The sequence below is a fragment of the Mandrillus leucophaeus genome, unplaced genomic scaffold, assembly GCF_000951045.1.
Source record: "Mandrillus leucophaeus isolate KB7577 unplaced genomic scaffold, Mleu.le_1.0 Scaffold50, whole genome shotgun sequence".
Taxonomy (NCBI): domain Eukaryota; kingdom Metazoa; phylum Chordata; class Mammalia; order Primates; family Cercopithecidae; genus Mandrillus; species Mandrillus leucophaeus.
In genome coordinates, this window is record NW_012105365.1 from 3216008 (window position 1) to 3221194 (window position 5187).

At 36.7% G+C, this 5187-nt stretch overlaps 2 pseudogenes; both read left to right on the forward strand.

The window, feature by feature from the left end:
- The first annotated feature begins 599 nt into the window (after positions 1-599).
- LOC105550970 lies at positions 600-858 on the forward strand (annotated as a pseudogene).
- A 189-nt stretch (positions 859-1047) lies between these two features.
- On the forward strand, positions 1048-2362 carry LOC105550971 (annotated as a pseudogene).
- The last annotated feature ends 2825 nt before the right edge of the window (positions 2363-5187 follow it).

Consider the following 5187-nt stretch of genomic DNA (forward strand, 5'->3'; position numbering starts at 1 on the left):
TTTACACATATCATTCCCTAGCTGGGCAACCTTTTAGGGCATCTATTTTAAGGGATAAAATCTAAACACTTCAGCATGGCATTCAGGGCTCTTCATGGTCTAGTCACTCACACACACACACACACACAAACACACACGCAGACAAAATGTTTCTGTCATGCCAGACTGCTTGACATTGCCCAAATAGGCCATATATTTTCTTATCACTATGATTTTTCTCATATTTTGACTCTAATCTGAAATATTTTTTCCTCTGCCCCACCTTGCATATACCTCCCCTCCTCCTGCTTTTGAAACCCTACTCATTGTTCTAGGCCCAGCTTATATTAGAGTTCTGTGAAACATTATCTGGTCCCCAAGTCAGAATATTATTCCTTCTCTTTCCTCAGATATTTCTTTTATTGCACTTATTTCTACCACTTATTCTACTCTGACTTATAATATAGATCGTTTTTGTTTGTATATCTCCTCCACTAGTTAGTAAATCTTTTGATGCCTTACCTATAATAGACAGTCAATAGATGTTTGTTGAACTAAATTAAATACTACTGACCAGCCCTGAGAGGTGGGAGAAAGAGGCCTTGGAAGCTGGCACAGGGATGTCGAAGAGTTTGAAGGCACTGCTGGGCCTCTCGGTGGTGATGCTGACAGCAGCCGCGGTGGCCAGCATGCATCTGGAGCAATGGCAGGACCAGCAGAGGCTTCATGATGGAGCTATCAGAGACACTGAGAGACAAAATTAGAAAAAAAGTAAACATTCGTCTTTGGGGAGAACAGATTATTTTAACTGTGCAACTTGAAGCAGAAAGACAGAAGACGTTATTGGCAAAGGATTTCAAAAAACTTAACTTGAAATGAATGTGAAATATCAATGGGAGAGATGACATTGTGTGTGTGTGTGTGTCTATGCCTGTTGATGGAGAATAGCTTAGTGGTATCTTAATCTTTTTTTAGTCACTATCTTTTTAAACTTGATCAAATAAAGGACAGTGGATCATATATTGTAAATTACTGCTTTCAAAGTTCCTTATGTCTGAATAAAGAAGTATGGGTGTACAGTCTCCTGATGAGTTTCTGTCTGTGTGATCCTGGTAAAAGTCCTGTTAAGTTTATGGTCCAGAGCTTAGGATTGTGACTGAAAAGTGCTGCTAAACCTGTGAGAAGGAAGGAAGAGATAGTTATATCCACCTGAGCAGTTCGATCAGTCAACACAGTGATGGAGCCACAATAACATCTACCTCAGAAGGGCTGGATGAAAGTGAAGTGGAGAGAGAAACTCCCCTGATTGTCAAATTGGAGGATCAGACATCAGTAGATTTATGTCATGACTAGAGCAGGGATCCCCTAACAGCGATGAAGAAGATGTGTTGTGGATGGAGAAGCAGCTGTCCTGCTTCTGTGACAAGTTCCAAAAATGGATAAAAACAAGACAGCTGAGGGGACAGTTCAGTTATGTTAAGGGTGATAATTTTTTTTAGATTTACTCTTTCTGATTGCTCAGCAGATGGCAAGGAACAGTATAAAAGGCTGAGGTTGACATGGCAGCAAAGTCATCATGTTGGCAATGTACAATTTGTCTCTGGAAGGACGTGGACATCAAGGTTATTTCAGGTAGAACAAAGATATCTGTACTTTTATTGGGAAACATTGGACTTTTTTTACTAGGGAAAAATAAAAAGACTTCAAACTGGTGGAGCACAGTAGCAGGTTGCCTCAGTGTGAGACGTCCCATATACTTCTGTTCAGGTGCTCAGGAATTTGGATAACCAGGATGGTGGAAGCTTGTTCATAACAAACCCTCAACATTGAAACCTAAGGGAAAAAAGTTGTCTGCCCCAAGTCTGAAGTAAAAGCAGCCTCAAAACCAACTTTAGGTCCCATCATTACTGTTCAGGGACTTAGAGAACAGGCAAGTTAGAATCCTGTGGAATCTGCCATGGAATTAAAAGAGAAAAGGTCTTGAGCTCAGGAAGCAAAAGACATTAGAAGAGCCCAGAAGGAAGTGGCTGACTTTCTTGACAGAAGTATTTCTTCTATCCCTGTAAAATCCAAAGCCAAGGCCACAAGTCATATGTGATTCTTAAGAAAGAAGAGATTGACTTTTCATCTTTGAGCTCCTCTGACCATACCACATTGACAAGCCCATCTACTTCTCCTCTGGATTTCTCTGCGCCCCGCCACCCCCGCCCACCAGACAGCTGCCTCTCATTCGGTAATGCCTGGTTTTCTTTTAGAAGCAGATCTGATTCCAGATGTAATGCCCCTACAAGCTTTGTTCCATGATGATGATGAGATGGAAGGCAATGGAGCCATAGACGCAGGGATGGAGTATGTCTACAACATTGACACGTTGCTTAGGTGAGCAAAAAAAAAAAAAAAAAAAAAAAAAAGAGAGAGCGAGGATGTTCTTTTAAAGCCACTGAAACTTGGAGGTAATTTGTTAGTACAGTATCACTTACCCTATTTAACTGATACAGGTAGGCAAAATTTAATCAATAACACATTTAATTGATAAAAAACTGAATCTCAGGGAAACTAAGGGACATTTTCAATATGGCATTTATTAGTCAGTTACTAGAAGGGTAGTAGGATTCATCACCAGATTTTCTGACTGTAAGTGTAAGACATTTTTCATCAACTTTAAAGGGGAAAAAAACCTTTAAAATGTATGTATTTAAATTTTACATTGAACACAATTGTATACATATACATATGTATATACATGCATATAATTGAAACAGCCTTTACAAAAATTATGGCAGTGAGAAAAATCTGACAGAGAAAAACAATGACAGTGAAAAAAATGTGACCTAACTGGCTCCATCTTGCTTCTAGCCTTCAAGTTGCCCTTGTTCATTCCTTGGTGCAGGCCAAGGTAACTATAGGAAGAATTTATTTTATAGTTTAACCTTCAAGCAAAGGTGATAACAGCCCCTTCCCAAAACTATCCTCTTTTTGCTTGGTGACCAAAACCACATTTGTAAAACTAACAAATTAGCCACAGGATTAGAATTATGATCAGGAGTTACATAGCCAGAGGTTACAAGATTCATACCCTTTCCAATTTTTTCTATAGATAACATTAGTGTAAAATCTACAATTGGCGTTCAAGGTGGTTTTTAGACTTTGCATTCTGATGGATGAGGTGGAACCATCCAGATAAGTAACTCATACCAACAAACTGGCTCAACTGATCATGTGGTCCCACCTAGGAACTGACTCAGTGCAAGAAGTAGCTTTGACCTCCTATAATTTCATCCTCAACCCAATCAATCAGCGTTCCCCATTCCCTAGTGCCCACCAAATTATCCTTGAAAAATCCTAGCCTCTGAATTTTGGGGGAGACTAATTTAAGTAATAATAACTCCAGTCCTTCCGCTTGGCTGGCCCAGCAATTAATAAACTCTTTCTCTACTGCAATACCATTGTCTCAGAGAATTGGCTTTTTATCTGTGCAGCAAGCAAGAAGAATCTGCTGGGTGATTAGACATACACACATATATAATTTTAGAGTAGATACAAGATAAAATGGAAGTAATAGAAATGATAAATTTCAATATAATTACATTAAAATATTGTTTCATTTTGGTCTTCCTTAGTGAAAATTTTTACATTTATTTTTAAACCTAAGTAATTTATAGTTTTACATAGCAAAATGTCTAAAATTTTATAATTGTTTGTACATTATTACTTATCTTGAGCCCTTAAAATTATCTCTTCATAATGAATTAATGACATCTTCAGCAACCTGGAGGAGCCTGGAGTCTATTATTTTAAGTGAAGTAACTCAGGAATGGAAAACCAAACAATGTGTGTTCTCACTCATAAGTGGGAGCTAGGCTATGAGGATGCAAAGGCACAAGAATGAAACAATGGACTTGGGGGACTCAAAGGGAAAGGGTAGGAAGAAGGTGAGGGATAAAAGGTCACAAACTGGGGGCAGTGTATACTGTTCAGGTGATGGTGCACCAAAATCTCACAAATCACCTCTAAAGAATTGACTCATGTAACCAAACACCACTTATTCTCCAATAATCTATGGAAATAAATTTTTTAAAGTATCTCCTTGTTTAGAAAATATATATAGACTTTGTTTGTATATAGATTTTGTTCTTGACAGGAGTATGTCTTCTATCATTGTAAAATTCATAAGCCAAGGCTGCAAGACAGATGTGATTCTGGCTTGCAGTCTTGGATGATGAATTTTACAGGCATAGAAAAGAAATGAACTTAGAAATGAGATGTTTGGAAATGAACTTGGAACTTGGAAAGGAAGTATTTGGAAAAGTACTTGATTTCTAGTTAAGCCATTTTCAGGTACTTTACAGTACTTAGATATCTTATATATTTGTGTCAAAGTTGTATGTATTTTAGAAGTATTACCAAAATAACAAGAGATGTGCTATATATTTAAAATTATTAAACTCAATGCTATGTGTATTATGAACTAAAATAGACTGTTTTGGGTTTTTTTTCTATAACCTTAAAGTTTACATTTTTCTTGTTGAAATTTGAGATGGTTTTTCTCCCCCTTATTATGACAAATAATATATAAACAAGTGAATATTTTTCTTGAGCAATAAAAAGTATTTTCAAAAACATTAATTAAGTATTATTTGTATTGTGCTGTGTAGGCTACCATGAATGTCCTTCCCTTTTCTACCATCAATTTTCATTTTCAGGGAATGGAAAACATTCCCTCTAGTTTTAATCTTATTCTTCAAGGACAATGTACAAAGAGACTGAGGAACAATGTAAATTGTTGAGAAGCCATTTAAATTCAAAAGTATTTCCATACCCCAAAGTTAAAACCCTGGGTAGTTTTCATAATTATTATGTTTCAATGCAGAATTTAACCACTATTGATCTAGAGTTAATTGCTAAAGTACTTTACCTCGATGATTTTGAGAGGAAAACAATCCTCAAAACAGTATTTATCGAATAAGCAATTTAAATGCCCTACTACCATTATTATCCCCATAAATACCAGTATCAGAATATTAGAAAACTTTAAATGGGATGGTATGCTGAATTAGTTGAGAATCTTCAATTGAAAGCAACAGAAAACAACCCTTACTAACTTATGAAAAGCTAATCCTTTGGAAACTGAGTATTTCACAGCACCAAAAAAGAAGTTAAGGTCTTTGGAAAGACAGGAACAGGCAATTCTGAGGCTGTTAAAATCAG